The sequence below is a fragment of the Bombina bombina genome, chromosome 1, assembly GCF_027579735.1.
Source record: "Bombina bombina isolate aBomBom1 chromosome 1, aBomBom1.pri, whole genome shotgun sequence".
Lineage (NCBI taxonomy): Eukaryota > Metazoa > Chordata > Amphibia > Anura > Bombinatoridae > Bombina > Bombina bombina.
The window spans coordinates 1,345,897,514-1,345,921,690 of record NC_069499.1 but is presented as its reverse complement, the minus strand read 5'-3'; positions in this window follow the sequence as shown (position 1 = coordinate 1,345,921,690).

Sequence of the window (24,177 nt, the reverse complement as noted above, 5' to 3'; positions counted from 1 at the left end):
TGACTAGCAGGTACGCTCGGCACTTTTACGGCCCAGCGTACCTGGTTTTCAAACCGCCACCCCTGGAGGCGGCGGATCCCATAGGAATCAATGGGAGTCTGACCATAGCGAAAGTACAAGTTCGCTGCTGACAGACATCCCATTGATTCCTATGGGAGCTGTCTGCACCTAACACCCTAACATGTACCCCGAGTCTAAACACCACTAATCTGTGCCCCCTACACCGCCGCAACTAAATAAAGTTATTACCCCCTAAACCGCCGCTCCCGGAGCCCACCGCAAGCTACTCTATACATATTAACCACTAAACCGGCACTCCCGGAGCCCACCGCAACTATAATAAATGTATTAACCCCTAAACCGCCGCTCCCTGAACCCGCCGCAACCTATATTAAATGTATTAAACCCTATCCTGCCCCCGCTACACCGTCGCCACCTATAATAAATTTATTAACCCCTAATCTGCCCCCCTACACCGTCGCCACCTATAATAAATTTATTAACCCCTATCCTGCCCCCCACTACGCCGCTGCCACTGTAATAAAATTATTAACACCTAAACCTAAGTCTAACCCTATCCCTAACGCCCCCCTAACTTAAATATTAATTAAATAAATCTAAATAATATTTTTATTATTAACTAAATTAATCCTATTTAAAACTAAATACTTACCTATAAAATAAACCCTAATATAGCTACAATATAAATAATAATTATATTGTAGCTATCTTAGGATTTATTTTTATTTTACAGGTACCTTTCAATTTATTTTAACTAGGTACAATAGCTATTAAATAGTTATTAACTATTTAATAGCTTACCTAGCTAAAATAAACTGAAATTTACCTGTAAAATAAATCATAACCTAAGTTACAATTACACCTAACACTACACTATACTTTAATAAATTATTCCTATTTAAAACTAAATGCTTACCTGTAAAATAAACCCTAATATAGCTACAATATAATTAATAATTATATTGTAGCTATCTTAGGATTTATATTTATTTTACAGGTAACTTTGTATTTATTTTAGCTATTTAGAATAGTTATTAAATAGTTATTAACTATTTAATAACTACCTAGCTAAAAGAAATACAAAATTACCTGTAAAATAAATCCTAACCTAAGTTACAATTAAACCTAATACTACACTATCATTAAATTAATTAAATAAACTACCTACAAATAACTACAATTAAATATAATTACATAAACTAACTAAAGTACAAAAAAAAAAGCTGTTACAAAAAATAAAAAAATAAGTTACAAACATTTTAAAAATATTACAACAATTTTAAGCTACTTACACCTAATCTAAGCCCCCTAATAAAATAACAAACACCCCCAAAATAAAAAAAATGCCCTACCCTATTCTAAATTAAATAAAGTTCAAAGCTCTTTTACCTTACCAGCCCTTAAAAGGGCCATTTGTGGGGGCATGCCCCCAAAAGTACAGCTCTTTTGCCTGTAAAAGAAAAATACAAACCCCCCAACATTAAAACCCACCACCCACATACCCCTAATCTAACCCAAACCCCCCTTACAAAAACCTAACACTAATCCCCTGAAGATCATCCTACCTTGTCTTCACTCAGCCGAGCAGCGATGGAACCGAACTGGACATCCGAAGCGGAAGAAGCTAATCCTCCAAGCGGCACTGAAGAAATCTTCCATCCGATGAAGTCATCATCCAGGCGGCGCTGAAGAAAAGTCTTCGATCCGGCCGATGTCATCTTCAAAGAGGCGCTGAAGAGGTCTTCTATCCGGGCGATGTCATCTTCCAAGCCGGGTCTTGAATCTTCCTCCCGCCGACGCGGAACCTCCTTCTTCACCGACGGACTATGACGAATGAAGGCTCCTTTAAGGGACGTCATCCAAGATGGCGTCCCCTCAATTCCGATTGGCTGATAGGATTCTATCAGCCAATCGGAATTAAGGTAGGAAAAATCTGACTTTTCTTCAGCGCCGCCTGGATGATGACTTCATCGGATGGAAGATTTCTTCAGCGCCGCTTGGAGGATTAACTTCCTCCGCTCCGGATGTCCACTTCGGTTCCATCGCTGCTTGGCTGAGTGAAGACAAGGTAGGATGATCTTCAGGGGATTAGTGTTAGGTTTTTGTAAGGGGGGTTTGGGTTAGATTAGGGGTATGTGGGTGGTGGGTTTTAATGTTGGGGGGGTTGTATTTTTCTTTTACAGGCAAAAGAGCTGTACTTATGGGGGCATGCCCCCACAAATGGCCCTTTTAAGGGCTGGTAAGGTAAAAGAGCTTTGAACTTTATTTAATTTAGAATAGGGTAGGGCATTTTTTTTATTTTGGGGGTGTTTGTTATTTTATTAGGGGGCTTAGATTAGGTGTAAGTAGCTTAAAATTGTTGTAATATTTTTAAAATGTTTGTAACTTATTTTTTTATTTTTTGTAACTTAGCTTTTTTTTTTTTTTTGTACTTTAGTTAGTTTATGTAATTGTATTTAATTGTAGTTATTTGTAGGTAGTTTATTTAATTAATTTAATGATAGTGTAGTATTAGGTTTAATTGTAACTTAGGTTAGGATTTATTTTACAGGTAATTTTGTATTTCTTTTAGCTAGGTAGTTATTAAATAGTTAATAACTATTTAATAACTATTCTAAATAGCTAAAATAAATACAAAGTTACCTGTAAAATAAATATAAATCCTAAGATAGCTACAATATAATTATTAATTATATTGTAGCTATATTAGGGTTTATTTTACAGGTAAGTATTTAGTTTTAAATAGGAATAATTTATTAAAGTATAGTGTAGTGTTAGGTGTAATTGTAACTTAGGTTAGGATTTATTTTACAGGTAAATTTCAGTTTATTTTAGCTAGGTAAGCTATTAAATAGTTAATAACTATTTAATAGCTATTGTACCTAGTTAAAATAAATTGAAAGGTACCTGTAAAATAAAAATAAATCCTAAGATAGCTACAATATAATTATTATTTATATTGTAGCTATATTAGGGTTTATTTTATAGGTAAGTATTTAGTTTTAAATAGGATTAATTTAGTTAATAATAAAAATATCATTTAGATTTATTTAATTAATATTTAAGTTAGGGGGGCGTTAGGGTTAGGGTTAGACTTAGGTTTAGGGGTTAATAATTTTATTACAGTGGCGGCGGCGTAGTGGGGGGCAGGATAGGGGTTAATAAATTTATTATAGGGGCGACGGTGTAGGGGAGGCAGATTAGGGGTTAATAAATTTATTATAGGTGACAACGGTGTAGGGGGGGCAGGATAGGGGTTAATAGGTTTAATATAGGTTGCGGCGGGTTCAGGGAGCAGAGGTTTAGGGGTTAAACTATTTATTTAGTTGTGGAGAGGTGCGGGATCAGCAGGATAGGGGTTAATAACTTTATTATAGAGGGCGACGGTGTAGGGGGGGGCAGGATAGGGGTTACTAGGTATACTGTAGATGGCAGTGGTGTCCGGGAGCGGCGGTTTAGGGGTTAATACATTTATAAGAGTTGCGGCGGGGTCTAGGAGCGGTGGTTTAGGGGTTAGTAACTTTATTGAGTTGCGGGAGGCTCCGGGGGCGCCGGTATAGGGATAGAACAGTGTAGTTAGTGTGAGTGCTTAGTGACAGGCTAGCAATAAAGCTGGGAAAAAGCCGAAGAGCAGCGAGATCAGATGAATGATAACTATCACAGTCCGCTGCTCATCGCCCCGCGGCTTTTTGACAGCTTTATTTGATAACTTAGGCGTATTTTTTCAGGTCAGCGGCGGCGAAGCTAGGCGAGCTTAGGCGGGCGTATTGGGCCGGCGAAGCCAGAAAAGTAGACGGCTTGATAAGTACCCCCCATTGTCTTTCTCCAAGAGACTAATTTCCAATGAAGGCATGATCCTAAAACTTTTAACTACAAGTTTGGCCAATCGTACTATGCCTCCAACTCACAAAAAACGAATGGTGTAGGCATCCTCCTAAAAAAAACATTCCATTTCAACTAATCAAAAAATATTCAGGCAGTAAGGGCCGATACATTATACTAATTGGCAAACTGTATAATTCTGTAGTGACCCTTGCTAATATATACGCCCCCAATTTGAAACAAGATACTTTTTTCAAATCCCTAACCAATCTATTACTAGAAATTACTAAAGGCTCTCTTATAATAGGTGGGATTTTAACCTTACATTTAACCCCTCCTTAGATAACTCAAATAAAATATCCTCGGTGCCTCATAAAATAATTAATATAGTGAAGCATTGTATGAAAGACTTAACTGTTCATGACATCTGGAGGATACATAACCCTGACGTCTTAGATTACACGTTCTACTCTAACCCTCATCGCAAATTCTCCCGTCTAGATTACTTCATGGTACATGTCACTAGCCTATCTAAAGTAGAACACATAAAAATTCTCCCAAATTCGTGGTCAGACCACTCATTGGTTCAATGTTCTTTCCAATGACCACACAGACTCCCCCCTCAATATACATGGAGATTGAACGAATCCCTACTTACAGACCCCATTCATTGTCAGCGGCTAGAGAAGTCATTGGGTGAATATTTGGCGTTTAATGAGTCCTCTGTAAAAGACACTAGACACTCTGGGAGGCACATAAAGCAGTCATACAGGGGGAACTAATTCATATCAAGGCTTACCAAATAAAACAGCACAATAAACTTCTTAATGATACCTTAGCGAATCTATCCACGTTAGAAGATCAGCTCAAATCACTCCCTAACAAATACCCAATTAGCGCAAAAGGTTGCGGATTGCAAGGCGCAAGTTAATCACTTAATAGACAAAGTATGTAAAAGGAACTCACTCAAGCTACGGCAACAATATTACGAAGGTAATAACAAAAGTGGCCCTCTCTTGGCTAGAACGTTAAGAAGGAAATGACATAAGAGTTACATATTAACGTTAAGAAACAAACAGGGTAAAGAACAAATAGCTGAAGAATTCAGATCCTATTACTCTCACTTATATAATTTATCAACTACGTCTAACACTGGCTCTCAAATGAATCCTACTGAAAAAATAGCCTGATAAAGAAATACCTTTCTAAAATTGTTCTCCCACTGGTCACCCCAGACCAACAGCAGACTCTAAATAGCCGGATTTCGATGGAGGAACTTCTCGAGGTAGTTAAAAATCTCCCCTCTAACAAAGCCCCAGGCCCAGACGGGTTTACTGATCAATGCTATAAGATATTCAAAGATATCCTCTCCCCTCACATGTTAACGCTGTTCCACTCTATAAGTGAGGATAACCCTTTCACTAGTTCTGCCCTAGAGGCACATATAGTCATTCTCCCAAAACCAGGTAAATCCCCCGATACTGCATCTAATTTCCGACCGATATCTCACTCAACTCAACACCGATCTTAAGATATACGCGAAGATTCTAGCCAATAGGCTTAATATAATTCTTCCCCAAATTATAGATAACGACCAAGTAGGGTTCGTCCCATCTAGAGAAGCTAAAGATAACACGGTCAGAGCGATACAACTAATACACCACGCCCAACAAACACAAACCCCCACTGTGATTGTGTCAGCAGATGCAGAAAAAGCCTTTGACCGCGTCTGCTGGCACTTCCTCCGGAAAGTTCTGCACAAATTTAATATGGGAGACTCTTTCATCTCTAAAATTATGGCGCTATACACCTTCCCCTCTGCCAAAATTAGGGTAAACGTAAATACTTCACTCTCCTACCCCATCTCAAACGGCACCAGACAGGGGTGCCCCCTGTCACCACTTCTTTTCGCATGCGTGGTGGAAGCACTTGCTGTGCGCTCCAATACAGACATCTGCGGAATACAAATACAAGACACTAGCCATAAACTCCTACTATACGTGGATGATATCTTGTTTTGTTTAACAGACCCAATTACATCCATCCCCCCACTGCTAACTGAATTAGACGCATTCCTGATGGCCTCCAATTATTTAATCAACAACTCTAAATCAGAACTCCTAGCGATTCAATGCAACGACATTCTCCTATCCCAAGTTTGCAAATTAAGCCCATTCCGTATTCAAAACTCTTCTTTGAAATATTTAGGGATACACCTTACTCCCAACACCAATGACCTATTCCGAGCCAATTATTTACCTCTACATAACACCTTGATAGCGGACATGTCCTCATGGAAATCAAAAAATATTTCCTGGCTAGGTAGAATCAATTAGATCAAAATGAACGTCCTTCCGAGGATATTATACCTCTTTCAAAGTATACCAATCCCTATACCTATTAAGTTTATATCGAACCTTCAAAACAGGATATTCGAGTTCATATGGGACAAACGTCATGCAAGAATAAAGAAAAAACCTAATGTGTACCCCCATACAGAGTGGAGGGTTAGGGGTGCCCAACTTGAAAAATTACAGGAAGGCCACTTTCCTTCAACGTATAATCGATTGGTTCACTAATTATGATCATAAAAAGTGGGTGAAACTAGAACATGAAATCACGCACACATTACACTTAGGGCCCCTTTGCTGGCAAAACAACTCAAGTCTAACACAGGCATTTAAAGATAATTTTATAATATAGGAAACTTTTAAAGTATGGGATAAAGCTTTAATAGAGAACCCCCTTATTTCATCCATATTCTCTCCTCTAACCTCCCTTACAAACAATATAGACTTCCCTCCAGGGTGTGAATGGGGGAAATCGAAATACAGAACCCTACACCGGGCGATCGTGACATACCAAATAGGTAATGAACAAGCTTTTGTTCCTACAGATAGACTTATTGAAAATGGCTTCCCCATGTTTTTGAACTGTTTTTTTTCTGCATCAATGCCACTCATACATTTTAAAGCATCCAGATAGGAAGAACATACTGCACCCTATGACTCCATATGAATCTTTTTGTAAATCCACCGCCCCGATTAAACACACTCTTTCCTTAGTCTACTCTCTCCTTACTTTATTGACTGATGGTCTGACAAACTAAACGCAGATATATCACAAGCAGACATGACTAGTGATGTCGCGAACTGTTCGCCGGAGAACAGTTCCCGGCGAACATAGCAGCAGACACTCCCTCACAGACCCTCCCAGCTCCTTGGCAGCAGCCATTTTAGATTCATTACGATCTTGCTTTCTTAGTGAGAGGATGTTTAGTGTTGCTGCTGCTGACATTATAGGGAAATAGATAGCTAGGCTAGTGTATTTAGTGTCCACTACAGTCCTGAAGGACACATCTAATCTCTGCTGTAAGGACAGCACCCCAAAAAGCCCTTTTTAGGGCTATAACTTCAGGTTTTTTTTTTTTTTTTAATTTTATTTGCATTTGCCTGGCTTTCAGCCTGTGTGTGAGGCTCACAGCATATACTGTGATTAGTGCCACCACTGATATCTGCTTAACATTAGTGTTAAAGATTTTTAAATAATTTTGCTAGTGTAATCTAATTTCATTTTCTATCAGGCCTGTGTGTCTGGTTTACACAGCATACTGTGGTTAAAAACTGTTAAATCATTTTGCTAGTGTAATCTAATTTCATTTTCTATCAGGCCTGTGTGTCTGGCTTACACAGCATACTGTGGTTAATTGCTGTGCTAGCAGCCACCACTTATATCTGCTTAACATTATTTTAAATTTTTTAAAAAAACTTTTAAATCATTTTGCTAGTGTAATCTAATTTCATTTTCTATCAGGCCTGTGTGTCAGGCTTACACAGCATACAACGTTGTTTAATTGCTGTGCCAGCAGCCACCACTCATATCTGCTTAACATTATTTTAAATTTAAAAAAAAACTTTTAAATCATTTTGCTAGTGTAATCTAATTTCATTTTCTATCAGGCCTGTGTGTCAGGCTTACACAGCATACAACGTTGTTTAATTGCTGTGCTAGCAGCCACCACTCATATCTGCTTAACATTATTTTAAATTTAAAAAAAAACTTTTAAATCATTTTGCTAGTGTAATCTAATTTCATTTTCTATCAGGCCTGTGTGTCAGGCTTACACAGCATACAACGTTGTTTAATTGCTGTGCCAGCAGCTACCACTCATATCTGCTTAATATTATTTTAAATTTAAAAAAAAATGTTTAAATCATTTTGCTAGTGTAATCTAATTTCATTTTCTATCAGGCCTGTGTGTCAGGCTTACACAGCATACAACGTTGTTTAATTGCTGTGCCAGCAGCCACCACTCATATCTGCTTAACATTATTTTAAATTAAAAAAAAAAACTTTAAAATCATTTTGCTAGTGTAATCTAATTTCATTTTCTATCAGGCCTGTGTGTCAGGCTTACACAGCATACAACGTTGTTTAATTGCTGTGCCAGCAGCTACCACTCATATCTGCTTAACATTATTTTAAATTAAAAAAAAAATTTAAATCATTTTGCTAGTGTAATCTAATTTTATTTTCTATCAGGCCTGTGTCTCAGGCTCACACAGCATATACTGTGGTTAATTGCTGTGCCCGCCACCACTCCAGCCACCACTCATAAACATTATTTTAAATAAAAAAAAATTTTAAATAATTTTGCTAGTGTAATCTAATTTCATTTTCCATCAGGCCTGTGTGTCAGGCCCACATCATATAGTGTGATTAATAGCTCTTTTTTCCACCACTTATATCTGGTGTAACATTAGTGTTTATTTTTGTAAAAAAAATGTTTTACATCAGTCCTCTTCTAGTGTTATTTAATATTAGTTGCCAGGCCAGACTGGCTGCCATTAGTGCCAGCCTGTGTGTCAGGCTGCCAGCATATACTGTGCCTACTTCCATCCTCAGTGCCAGTCCACCACTCCTATCTGGTGTAACATTAGTTTACATTTTTTTTAAAAAAACTTTTACATCAGTCTTCTAGTGTTATTTAATTTTAGTTGCCAGGCCAGCCTGCCACTAGTGCCAGCCTGTGTGTCAGGCTGCCAGCACATACTGTGCCTACTTCTATCCTGAGTGCCATCACTCCTATCTGTTGTAACATTAGTGTAACTTTTTTAAAAACAAACTTTTACATCAGTCTGCTATTGTTATTTAATTGCAGTTGCCTGTCTGACAGGCCCACTTTCCAACTAGTGCCACGAATCATATTTGATATAACAGTAGTGTAAATATTTAAAATAAAAACTTTTTTGACTGTGAATCATCAGTCTGCTAGTGCAATGTAATTGCAGTTGCCTGCCTGCCAGCGTGTGTGCCAGGCCCACTTGCCAACTAGTGCCACCAATCATATTTGTTATAACAGTATTGTAAATATTTAAAATAAAAACTTTTTTGACTGAGAAACATCAGTCATCTAGTGTAATCTATTTGCAGTTGCCTTCCTCCCAGCGTGTGTGCCAGGCCCACTTGCCAACTAGTGCCACCAATCATATTTGTTATAACAGTAGTGTAAATATTTAAAAAATAAAAATTTGACTGTGAAAGATCAGTCTGCTAGTGTAATCTAATTGAAGTTGCCTGCTTGCAAGCATGTGTGCCAGGCCCACTTGCTGCCAACTATTGCCACCAATCATACATTTATATCATCGATACATTTGAGTAAAAAAGGCCTGATGATGAGATGAGCTGCCTTGGGCTAAAAATGGTACACACGCTGGCTTTTTTTTTCTTATAATGCAGGATGACTTGCGTGACTTATCCGCCAACAACTAGTGTTCAAGCCGCAAGGTTTTAGGGCACTTTCTAACTGTTTTACAAACATCAATTTTTCTGGCCGCTGATACAGCAGCGGCTGCAACAATACCGAATTTTTAAGGCATTTGTACATGCCTAATTTTTCTGGCCTCTGCTGCTGCACTGTGGCTACAAAACTCAAAGCAAAAAAAAAGGCACATAACAGTGATTAAACTGTTAAGAATAGTACTACTTAACACACCACTCATATCTGGTGGCACAGTACATTGCACGCGCAGTGCCCCAAATTTGAAGTAGGAGGACCGACCAAGCATCTTTTTCCATATCACGGTTCCGAAAAATTATCTCCGGGTTCCATCGATGCCATACCTGTACTCTATTATTCAAAAGGATGGCATATGTGGTGTTTCATGCTGTTGTGCCTGTTGAGGGTCGTGGGCCATCGTATAAAAAGGCTGAAGGAGAACGACCTGTACTGGGTGTCCAAGCACGTTTTTTGTTCAATATTCCCGGTTCCTCTAAATTATCTCCAGGTTCCTCAAATCAATGCCATACCTGTACTCTATTGTGCAAAAGGATGGCATATGTGGTGTTTCATGCTGTTGTGCCTGTTTTGGGTCGTGGGCCATCGTATAAAAAGGCTGAAGGAGAACGACCTGTACTGGGTGTCCAAGCACGTTTTTTGTTCAATATTCCCGGTTCCTGTAAATGATCTTCGGGTTCCTCAAATCAATGCCATACCTGTACTCTATTGTGCAAAAGGATGGCATATGTGGTGTTTCATGCTGTTGTGCCTGTTGAGGGTCGTGGGCCATCGTATAAAAAGGCTGAAGGAGAACGACCTGTACTGGGTGTCCAACCACGTTTTTTTTTCAATATTCCCGGTTCCTCTAAATTATCTCCGGGTTCCTCAAATCAATGCCATATCTGTAATCTATTGTGCAAAAGGATGGCATATGTGGTGTTTCCTGCTGTTGTTTCTGTTGAGGGTCCGGGACCCTCGTCTAAAAAGGCTGAAGGAGAACAAAGTGTACTGATTGTCCAAGCATCTTTTTCCATCTCCCGGTTCCTAAAAATTATCTCCGGGTTTCTAAAATGGATGCCATACCTGTACTCTATTGTGCAAAAGGATGGCATATGTGGTGTTTCCTGCTGTTGTTTCTGTTGAGGGTCCTGGACCCTCTTATAAAAAGGCTGAAGGAGAACGACCTGTACTGGGTGTCCAAGCATGGTTTTTTGTTCAATTTCCCAGTTCCTAAAATTTATCTCCGGGATCCTAAAATCGATGCCATACCTGTACTCTATTTTTCAAAAGGATGGCATATGTGGTGTTTCCTGCTGTTGTTTCTGTTGAGGATCCTGGACCCTCTTATAAAAAGGCTGAAGGAGAACGACCTGTACTGGGTGTCCAAGCATGGTTTTTTGTTCAATTTCCCGGTTCCTAAAAATTATCTCTGGGTTTCTAAAATGGATGCCATACCTGTAGTCTGTTGTTCAAAAGGATGGCATATGTGGTGTTTACTGCTGTTGTTTCTGTTGAGTGTCCTGGACCCTCTTAAAAAAAAGGCTGAAGGAGAACGACCTGTACTGGGTGTCCAAGCATCTGTTTCCATCTCCCGGTTCCTAAAAATTATCTCCGGGTTTCTAAAATCAATGCCATACCTGTAGTCTATTTTCAAAAGGATAGCATATGTGCTGTTTCCTGCTGTTGTTTCTGTTGAGGGTCCTGGACCCTCTTATAAAAAGGCTGAAGGAGAACGACCTGTACTGGGTGTCCAAACATCTTTTTCCATCTCCCGGTTCCTAAAAATTATCTCCGGGTTTCTAAAATCAATGCCATACCTGTACTGGATTATTCAAAATACCTGTACTGGATTATTTAAAAGGATGGCATATGTGGTGTTTCCTGCTGTTGTTTCTGTTGAGGGTCCGAGACCCTCGTATAAAAAGGCTAAAGGAGAACGAAGAGTACTGGGTGTCCAATCATGTTTTTTTTTAAATTTCCTGGTTCCTAAAAATGATCTCCGGGTTCCTAAAATCGATGCCATACCTGTACTCTATCATGCAAAAGGATGGCATAGGTGGTGTTTCCTGCTGTTGTGTCTGTGGAGGGTCCTGGACCCTCGTCTACAAAGGCGGAAGGAGAACAACCTGTACTGGATGTCAAAGCATCTTTTTCCATCTCCCGGTTCCTAAAAATTATCTCTGGGTTCCTAAAATGGATGCCATACCTGTACTCTATTGTGCAAAAGGATGGCATATGTGGTGTTTCATGCTGTTGTGCCTGTTGAGCGTCGTGGGCCATCGTATAAAAAGGCTGAAGGAGAACGACCTGTACTGCCTTGCTGCTCCTTTTAGGCAGGCCAGCTCTTTGCATACCGGCCCACAGACTCTGTAACAGATCCCTCTTTTAGGGAGAGGTGCAGCCATAATGCAGGGTCAGAACCTCTGTCTGCAACTGGTATACTTGATTGTGCAAAAGGAAGTAACCTTACCATGGTTCCCTAACCGCACGTCTTGTTGTTATATTTGGTGAGGGTAATCATGCAGGCCGTATAGACATCCCCCGATAGGGGGAGTAAAAGGGATTAAAGTGCTAACAATAGTACAACTTAACAAAAACCTAGTTACCATGGGTCCCAGACCGCATGTCTTGTTGTTATATTTGGTGAGGGTAATCAGGCAGGCAGGCCGTATAGACCTCCCCCGATAGGGGGAGTTAAAGGGATTAGAGTGCTAAGTATAGTACTAATATAAACACAACCTAGTTACCATGGGTCCCTGACCGCATGTCTTGTTGTTATATTTTGGTGAGGGTAATAATGCAGGCCATATAGACCTCCCCCGATAGGGGGTGTAACAGGGATTAAAGTGCTAACAATAGTACTACTTAACACAACCTAGTTACCATGGGTCCCAAACCACATGTCTTATTATTATATTTTGATAGGGTAATCATGCAGGCCATATAGACCTCCCCTGATAGGGTGAGTAACAGGTATTAAACTGCTAAGAACAGTACTACTTAACACAACCTAGTTATAATGGGTCCCAGACCGCATGTCTTGTGGTTATATTTGGTGAGGGTAATCAGGCAGGCCATATAGACCTCCCCCGATAGGGGGAGTTACAGGGATTAGAGTGCTAAGAATAGTACTACTTTACACAACCTAGTTAGCCATGGGTCCCAGTCCCAGACCGCATGTCTTGTTGTTTTATTTGGTCCGGGTAATCATGCAGGCCATATAGACCTCCCCCGATAGGGGGAGTAACATGGATTAAAGTGCTAAGAATAGTACTACTTTACACAACCTAGTTAGCCATGGGTCCCAGTCCCAGACCGCATGTCTTGTTGTTTTATTTGGTCCGGGTAATCATGCAGGCCATATAGACCTCCCACCATTAGGGGTTGTAACAGGTATTAAACTAATAAGAACAGTACTACTGAAATAAACCTAGTTACCAGGGTTCCAAGAGTGCAGGTTTTATTGTTGTACTTTGTTAGGCTAATCATGATGGCCATATAGACCTCCCCCGAGAGGTGGGAGTAACAGGGATGAAAGTGCTAAGAATAGTACTACTTTACACAACCTAGTTACCCATGGGTCCCAGTCCCAGACCGCATGTCTTGTTGTTTTATTTGGTCCGGGTAATCATGCAGGTCATATAGACCTCCCACCATTAGGGGTTGTAACAGGTATTAAACTAATAAGAACAGTACTACTGAAATAAACTTAGTTACCATGGTTCCAAGAGCGCAGGTTGTATTGTTGTACTTTGTTATGCTAATCATGATGGCCATATAGACCTCCCCAGAGAGGTGGGAGTAACAGGGATGAAAGTGCTAATAATAGTACTACTTAACACAACCTAGTTACCCATGGGTCCCAGTCCCAGACCGCATGTCTTGTTTTTATTTTGTCCGGCTAATCATGGAGGCCATATAGACCTCCCACCATTAGGGGTTGTAACAGGTATTAAACTAATAAGAGCAGTACTACTTAACACAACCTAGTTACCATGGGTCCCAGACCGCATGACTTGTGGTTATATTTGGTGAGGGTAATCAGGCAGGCCGTATAGACCTCCCCCGATAGGGGGAGTTACAGGGATTAAAGTGCTATGAATAGTACAACTTAACACAACCTAGTTACCATGGGTCCCAGACCGCATGTCTTGTTGTTATATTTGGTGAGGGTAATCAGGCAGGCCGTATAGACCTCCCCCCATAGGGGGAGTAAAAGGGATTAAAGTGCTAAGAATAGTACTAATATAAACAAAACCTAGTTACCATGGGTCCCAGACCGCATGTCTTGTTATTATACTTTGTAAGGGTAATCATGCAGGCCATATAGACCTCCCCCGATAAGGGGAGTAAAAAGGATTAAAGTGCTAAGAATAGTACTACTAAACACAACCTAATTACCATGGGTCCCAGACCGCATGTCTTGTTGTTATACTTTCTCAGGGTAATCATGCAGGCCATATAGACCTACACAGATAGGGGGAGTAACATGGAATAAAGTGCTAAGAATAGTACTAATATAAAAAAAACCTAGTTACCATGGGTCCCAGACTGCATGTCTTGTTGTGATACTTTGTCAGGGTAATCGTGCAGGCCATATAGACCTCCCCCGATAGGGGGAGTTACAGGGATTAAAGTGCTAAGAATAGTACTACTTAACACAACCTAGTTACCATGGGTCCCAGACCGCATGTTTAATTATTATACTTTGTCAGGGTAATTATATATCTAACAAATCTATCTATTTATATTCTATCGATTCTATCTAACTATCAATCTATGTATATCTATCTATCAAATCTATCTTGTGTCCAGACTGTTTTGAGACAGCCACTTGTGTTTTGACAAATTTGAAGTAGGAGGACAGACCAATTACAGGGATTAAACTGCTAAGAATAGTACTACTTAAGACAACCTAGTTATACCAGTACCAACATGGGTCCCAGGCCGCATGTTTGGTTGTTATACTTTGTCAGGGTAATCATGCAGGCCATATAGACCTCCCCCGATAGGGGGAGTTACAGGGATGAAAATGCTAAGAATAGTACTACTTAACACAACCTAGTTACCATGGGTCCCAGGCCGCATGTTTTGTTATTATACTTTGTCAGGGTAATCATGCAGGCCATATACACAGAGTAACAGGGATTAAAGTGCTAAGAATAGTACTACTTAACACAACCTAGTTACCATGGGTCCCAGACCGCATGTTTTGTTGTTATACTTTGTCAGGGTAATTATATATCTAACAAATCTATCTATTTATCTTCTATCGATTCTATCTAACTATCAATCTATGTATATCTATCTATGTATATCTATCTATCTTGTGTCCAGACTGTTTTGAGACAGCCACTTGTGTTTTGACAAATTTGAAGTAGGAGGACAGACCAATTACAGGGATTAAACTGCTAAGAATAGTACAACTTAAGACAACCTAGTTATACCAGTACCAACAAGGGTCCCAGGCCGCATGTTTGGTTGTTATACTTTGTCAGAATAATCATGCATATCATATAGACCTCCCCCGATAGGTGGAGTAACAGGGATTAAATTGCTAAGAATAGTACTACTTAACACAACCTAGTTACCATGGGTCCCACACTGCATGTCTTATTATTATATTTGGTCAGGATAATCATGCAGGCCATATACACCTCCCCTGATAGGGGGAGTAACAGGGATTAAAGTGCTAAGAATAGTACTACTTAACACAACCTAGTTACCATGGGTCCCACACCGCATGTCTTATTATTATATTTGGTCAGGATAATCATGCAGGCCACATACACAGAGTAACAGGGATTAAAGTGCTAAGAATAGTACTACTTAACACAACCTAGTTACCATGGGTCCCAGACCGCATGTTTTGTTGTTATACTTTGTCAGGGTAATCATGCAGGCCATATAGACCTTCCCTGATATTGGGAGCAAGAGGGATTAAACTGCTAAGAACAGTACTACTTAACACAACCTAGTTACCATGGGTCCCAGACCGCATGTCTTATTATTATATTTTGTCAGGGTAATCATGCAGGCCATATAGACCTCCCCGATAGGGGGAGTAACAGGGATTAAAGTGCTAACAATAGTACTACTTAACACAACCTAGTTACCATGGGTCCCAGACCGCATGTTTTAATATTATACTTTTTCAGGGTAATTATATATCTATCAAATCTATCTATTTATCTTCTATCGATTCTATCTAACTATCAATCTATGTATATCTATCTATCAAATCTATCTATCTCGTGGCCGGACTGTTTTGAGACAGCCACTTGTGTTTAGGACAAATTTGAAGTAGGAGGACAGACCAATCATCTTCATCCATCTCCCTGTTCCAAAAATGCAGGCCATATAGACCTCCCCCGATAGGGGGAGTAACAGGTAGTAGTAAACTGCTAAGAATAGTACTACTTAACACACCACGGGTCCCAGACCGCATGTCTTATTGTTATACTCTGTCAGGGAAATTATATATCTTTCAAATCTATCTATTTATCTATCAAATCTATCTAACTATCAATCGTATCTATCAAATGTATATGGCATCTATTGATCGATGTAATTCGTATCTATCAAATGTATATTGCATCTTTTGATCTATGTAATTCGTATCTATCAAATGTATATTGCATCTTTTGATCTATATAATTCGTATCTATCAAATGGATATTGCATCTATTGATCTATGTAATTCGTATCGATCATATGTATATTGCATCTATTGAGCTATGTAATCTATGTATCTATCTATCAAATCTATCTATCTCGTGGTTGTGCAAATGGACTGTTTGCGGTTGTTTGCGGTGCGTTACACTTGGAGTTTGGTCTGTCACTGTGAAGCGGGCGTAACCCTTACACTACCTGATCGATACATCATAACTGATGTTTTAAAGCACGTTATTCCAAACAATTTAGGAATGTTAGGTGATTTAGGCCCTTTATGGGTTAAAAGCAGACTCTGCTTCAACTATGTAATTTTCCATGGGAGTTTTGCCATGGATCCACCTCCAGCATGCCACAGTCCAGGTGTTAGTACCCTTGAAACAACTTTTCCATCACTATTGTGGCCAGAAAGAGTCCTTGTGGGTTTTAAAGTTCACCTGCCTATTGAAGTCAATGGCGCTTCGCGCGCTTCGCCGGTTTGCGAACAGTAGCGGAAGTTCGAGTCCGCCGTTCGCGAACCAAAATTTTTACGTTCGCAACATCACTAGACATGACTCGTATATTTTCTAATGTGACTAAAGTGTCCTCCTCTAGCAATCTTATTGAAATCAACTTCAAAGTCACCCAAAGATGGTATCTGATGCCCTGTAGAATAAACAAAATATTTAATAAGCGATAAGTGCTGGAGGTGGGAGAACTCATTGAGCACCATGGGACACATATGGTGGACATGCCCCTTACTGCACCTGTGCTGGGAATCCATCATAAAGGCCACTTCCACAATGCTAGAAGCAGATCTACCAATAGACCCACTCATGTGGCTACTTAATAATGTGCCACACAAATTCCCGACTTATAAAAAGAAACTATTATTTATAGCAGGTAACAGTATGAAGTCCCTAATCACTCAAACGTGGAAGAGTAGGGAAGTACCCACATTGATCCAATGGCGTAGTAAGTTCAACCAAATTCTTGAATTAGAAGAATATGCTTATATGAAACATAAACAGGAACCCCTTTATATACAGCTGAAAATGACTTGGGAAACTTACATACATAAGGAATTTCACCAATCTCTAGTCATACACACGTGACTTTCTTCTTTTCCCTCTTACTAAGGGTATGGGTCTAGGGATGCACCGAAATTTCGGCAGCCGAAATTTTCGGCCGAAAATGAGCCTATCCCATTCGGGCCGAAAGAGGGGCAAACCGGCCGAAAATTGCGTGCTCTATCTGCCCCACACCTACACTTACTGGCCGCCGCTTACTGCATCTACTTGCACCTAAAATTAAGGATGGTGTAGCTAGAGGCCTTCTCGGCCGTTTAATTAGCAACTACATTTCCCACAACACCACTCACTGCAGCACAGCCTCCTCCCTCCTTTCCTACCTAGAGCGGTTCCTTCCTCTTTTTGCAAAATCTGCACTTCCTGTTCTGAAAGGCTCCGGTGTACTGTTTGCTTAGTGCTGTAGAAGAAGAGTTGCTCCGGTTCAGTGGTTCAGCAGTTCACCTCTGTGAGAGACAACGGAGGTTTGATTTACAGTTGTGTAGTGTGAGGAGGTAGAGGGGGGTTGCTCTGTGTTATGCTGTTGTAAATCAAACCTCCGTTGTCTCTAACAGAGCTAAACTGCTGAACCGGAGCAACTCTTCCTCCACAAAATGCTGAATAATTGCAGTAATAGACAAAGCTTCTACGTTTTAAATCCCTAGTAAACAGTTATACAAGCAGGGCTTTTACTTAGTGTGTGTACCACATGTGTGACTTTTTTGTGCTGTTATTTAGTCTGTAAATAGTGTGTGTGTGAGCTGTGTATAACATATTTACTGTATAACCTATATATATATATATATATATATATATATATATCTACTCATAACCTAAATATACAAAGCTTATCTGCTCTTTATTAAACCCAACAAATACCACACTACAGTTTTGTGCTGTTATATAGCCTGTACATAGTGTGTGTGAGCTGTGTATAACCCATAAATATCGAATACACAGCTTATCTGCTCTTTATTAAACATGACAAATACCAAACTGCAGCTCTGTGCTGTTATATAGTCTGTAATTAGTGTGTGAGCTGTGCATAACAACTATTTACTGTGTATAACCCATATACAGTATATCTAGTTATAAGCTAAATATCTAATACAAAGTGTATCTGCTCTTTATTAAACCTAACAAATACCAAGCTGTAGCTCTGTGCTGTTATTTAGTCTGTAATTAGTGTGTGTGAGCTGTGTATAACATAACTATTACACATGCAGTATTCCTGATCTGCCAATAAATATTAATACTGCAGTGTAAACCATTTCTTGCAAGTTTTAATTGTCTAGCCCTTACTGTTTTGCATAGATAGAAAGGTTTTCTAGGACTATACTAAATTTGGATAACTAGTAAACCAAAAGAAAATCTCTTAAATCTGATTCTGTTACATAGAACTGAATGAAGAATGTATATTGATATTAAATAATCAACAATATATTATTCTTCACTCATTCATATATAACAGAAACAGATTTAACAGATTTTTATTTATATTGCTTTTTAAAGTTATTTTTTTGTCCAATTTCAGTGTGGTTAATGGTTATTTATTTATTGGCTTGTATTTTTTTTTATTTCAGATCCATTAAATTCATTAAAAACTGTAATATAAAATTATAGAAAAAAAACTATTTTAAAATCATTTTTGAAAAAAAAAGTCAGTTTCGGTTTCGGTTTCGGTTTTCGGCCAAGGGCATCCTGAATTTTCGGTTTCGGTTTCGGTCCAGAATTTTCATTTCGGTGCATCCCTATATGGGTCAAAATTGATATTTCACTGACACCTCAGTTATTCTTATGGAATACCACAACACTGTTATACTTTGTTATTGTTATTCAATTTGATTTACATCAGCTTTTCTCTGTACGTACATATTACCAAATGCATACGTCATCTTTCTATGCATTTATAATGTATTGTACCATTTGATCTTATTTGTTACTAAATAAAGCTGATTTGAAAATATATATATATATATATTAGTTGTGTCCTGTGTAAGGAAATGTCTAATTTTAGAGATGTTTTTAAGGTGGAATTGGCAGGCTTTAGCCAAGGACTGAATATGAAGAGTGAAAGAAAGATCTGAGTCAAGTGTGACCCCAAGACATTGGGCATGCGGGATAAGGGTAATGATGGAGTTATCGACAGTTATAGAGAAATGGGGGGGTGGAGATTTTGGAAGAAGAGGGGAAAATAAGGAGCTCAGTTTTGGAGAGATTTAGCTTTAGGTAGTGAGAGGGCATCCAAAATGATATATGAGAAAGACAGTTAGTGACACGGGTTAGCAAGGAAGGAGATAGGTCTGGTGCAGAGAGGTAGATTTGGTGTCATCGGCATACAAATGATATTGAAATGATATTGAAACCCGTGGGACTTTATTAAGGAACCTAATAATGATGTTGTTTAACGGGGCAGAGGATGCCTCAGAGAAGGCTACACTAAAGGTACGGTTAGACAGATAGGAAGAGAGCCACAAGAGAGCTGTGTCACAAATGCTGAAGGATTGGAGGGTTTGGAGCAAAAGAGGGTGGTCGACAGTATCAGAGGCTGCAGACAGCTCAAGGAAGATAAGCAGGATTTTGCTGTAAGTAGGTCACTGGTAACATTAACAATTGCAGTCTCTCTGGAGTGATGGGGCGAACATAAGTTTCAGTATTGGACAGTTGCACAAGGCCAGTTACTAGGATTGTCAACTTTTTTTTTATAAAATAAGGGAGACTATGTAGTCAACACATTTCAAGTAGAAAATCAACAAATTATACAGTATAACATTATTTTACAATTTGATATAGTTTGGTACAATAAAATTCTTTATACAGGTACAAAATTCCAAAATATGGAATTCAAAACTTATTCTGAAATCCAAACAATTTTTTTTTTAAATAAAATTATCAAAAATTACTATTTTCCCTGTCACAATCCTCTCTGCCTGTGTTTTTTGTTTGATTTTTGTGTTTTAAAATGCAAATAATAGTCAATATTTATTTAAAACAACTACCTCTGATTACAGTACTGTACTATCTTTCTGATGGTACTATGTATATAAAAGTATTAAAATTATATAAAACTTCCTTAAGGGTTGCATGTATACTGTATTTCGACATGTAAATATTGCCTAAATGACATAAAATATTGGGCCAGATTACAAATGGCGCATTATCAGTTACGTTCGATCGATAAGGGGTTTATCGCTGGTGTTTCCACATATCAGGTTTTCCACTCATATTACAAGTGTAAAATAAACGTGATCGCTTGAGTGTAATTTAAGTTAACGCACATCGGGTAAGTGCAACCTCAGAGCTCTTGTTAACTGTTTTGCGAAACAAGAAAGTGTCACAAAGCACATCTAAAATACATTACAAAGTACATTTGCACTCATAATAACACTATCTAATAAAAATTATTTAAAAAAATATTGCACAAAAAAGTTATAAAGGCTAAAAGATATGAGGGGGTAGATTTATTAAGCAGCGGATGCTGCAATCTACCCCAAAGTTTCCGGCTTGCCGGAAACAGAAGTTAAGAAGCAGCGGTCGTAAAACCTCTACTCCTTAACTTCTCCGCCACCTCTGCAATAATCCCGATCATTATATACGATCAGGATGATTGACACCCCCTGCTAGTAGCTGATTGGCCTATATGTGTGTACATATGTATTTATATGTGTATACATATGTATTTACAGTCATATTTACACATGTATATAAGAATGGTTCAATTCCCTTCAGTGTTTGTATTGGGCTAAGTCTAAATAACAGACAGTCAATAATCCAGTAACATAATAAACAAGAGCAGCTTATTTAACATGAATGAGGCCTGCACTCACCCTCTTGTATGCAGCACCACATATCGTTGCAGTTTCAGCAAAATCTGGTCATACCTTAATAGTTGAAGGTCTTTACTCCGAGCGGGGAGGATTTACCATTTACCCCTTGCCCGCCAACCTTCTGACCGTATCCCTTACGGTATCTGGACTCCACCTCGATTGCCGTGGACATTAACTTCATGCTGGGAGGATTTACCATCAACCTCTCATCCATTTTCCTTCCATCTTTATCCATAGCAACCGACCGTTTCAGACACAGAGGCCGTAATTATATCCTACTGGTCAGTTATTAACTACGGATATTTAAAAGATTACTTGATTGGCTAATACAAATACCACGCCTCCCTAATCCAATCTCACTGTCAATTCACTATACATAATATCCAAAATATAGGAGAATACAATGAAACATAGGGGTAGATTTAACAAGCAGGGATGCTGCTTTCTACACCCAAAGTTTCTGGCTCACCGTAAACTTAAGTTAAGAAGAAGTGGTCGTAAGACCGCTGCTCCTTAACTTGTCCGCCACCTTTGGCGGGATGATTGACACTCCCTGCTAGTGGCCAATTGTCCGTGAATGTGCAGGAAATGCTTGTGCAGTGTTAAATGCCGACAGCTACAGTGAATCATGTCCGACCGGAATTTAATAAATCTACCCCATAGTGTCTTTATATGGTAAAATGGAAAATTATACTTTCATGCAGTAAATTTCTAAGATGATAATATTATAAAGATTATATAAAATTCATGGCTACATGGAAACATATGGGACACTTGTCATTATGTCAAAAGGGCATAATTATACCCAATAGTTAAAGGGGCAGTCAAGTCCAAAAAAAACTTTTCTGATTTAAATAGGAAATGTAATTTTAAAAAACTTTCCAATTTACTTTTATCACCAATTTTGCTTTGTTCTCTTGGTATTCTTAGTTGAAAGCTAATCCCCCTGGAGTGAGCACTGATTGGCTAAAATGCAAGTCTGTCAAAAGAACTGAAATAAGGGGGCAGCTTGCAGAGGATTAGATACATGGTGATCACAGAAGTAAAAAGTGTATCTATATAACTGTTTGTTATGCAAAACTGGGGAATTGGTAATAAAGGGATTATCTTTCTTTTTAAACAAAAAAATTCTGGTGTTGACTCTCCCTTTAAATAGTTCATATTCAAAATTTAAATTTTTGGTATGCGAGTATTCTGCTTAAAGATCAAAAACGTTTATGGTTTGTTAAGGAGTTTTACTTTATCACACACCCCACTTCGGTGTCCCCTTTCTTTCTATGGTACACCATCTAAAGATTTCAAGGCTCTTGTGGTGAGTATTTACACAGGCCTAGATTTGGAGTTTTGTCGGTAACGACCCGAAAAACTAACGCCGGCTTTTTTCTGGCCGCACCATAAAAATAACTCTGGTATCGAGAGTCCACATAAAGGCTGCGTTAGGCTCCAAAAAAGGAGCGTAGAGCATTTTTAACGCAGCTTCAACTCTCGATACCAGAGTTGCTTACGGATGCGGCCAGCCTCAAAAACGTGCCCGTGCACGATTCCCCCATAGGAAACAATGGGGCTGTTTGAGCTGGAAAAAAAACAAACACCTGCAAAAAAGCCGCGTTCAGCTCCTAACGCAGCCCCATTGTTTGCTATGCGGTAACCCTTCCTACGTCTGCACTTAACACTCTAACATGTACCCCGAGTCTAAACACCCCTAACCTTACACTTATTAACCCCTAATCTGCCGCCCCCGCTATCGCTGACCCCTGCATATTATTATTAACCCCTAATCTGCCGCTCCGTAAACCGCCGCTACTTACATTATCCCTATGTACCCCTAATCTGCTGCCCTAACATCGCCGACCCCTATATTATATTTATTAACCCCTAATCTGCCCCCCACAACGTCGCCTCCACCTGCCTACACTTATTAACCCCTAATCTGCCGACCGGACCTGAGCGCTACTATAATAAAGCTATTAACCCCTAATCCGCCTCACTAACCCTATCATAAATAGTATTAACCCCAAATCTGCCCTCCCTAACATCGCCGACACCTAACTTCAATTATTAACCCCTAATCTGCCGACCGAATCTCGCCGCTATTCTAATAAATGTATTAACCCCTAAAGCTAAGTCTAACCCTAATACTAACACCCCCCTAAATTAAATATAATTTAAATCTAACGAAATTAATTAACTCTTATTAAATAAATTATTCCTATTTAAAGCTAAATACTTATCTGTAAAATAAATCCTAATATAGCTACAATATAAATTATAATTATATTATAGCTATTTTAGGATTTATATTTATTTTACAGGTAACTTTGTATTTATTTTAACCAGGTACAATAGCTATTAAATAGTTAAGAACTATTTAATAGCTAAAATAGTTAAAATAATTACAAATTTACCTGTAAAAGAAATCCTAACCTAAGTTACAAATAAACCTAACACTAGACTATCAATAAATTAATTAAATAAACTACCTACAATTACCTACAATTAACCTAACACTACACTATCAATAAATTAATTAAATACAATTGCTACAAATAAATACAATTAAATAAACTAGCTAAAGTAAAAAAAATAAAAAATAACTAAGTTACAAAAAATAAAAAAATATTTACAAACATAAGAAAAATATTACAACAATTTTAAACTAATTACACCTACTCTAAGCCCCCTAATAAAATAACAAAGCCCCCCAAAATAAAAAAATGCCCTACCCTATTCTAAATTACTAAAGTTCAAAGCTCTTTTACCTTACCAGCCCTGAACAGGGCCCTTTGCGGGGCATGCCCCAAGAAATACAGCTCTTTTGCCTGTAAAAAAAACCATACAATACCCAAGCCCCCCAACATTACAACCCACCACCCACATACCCCTAATCTAACCCAAACCCCCCTTAAATAAACCTAACACTAAGCCCCTGAAGATCATCCTACCTTGTCTTCACCATACCAGGTTCACCGATCGGTCCAGAAGAGCTCCTCCGATGTCCTGATCCAAGCCC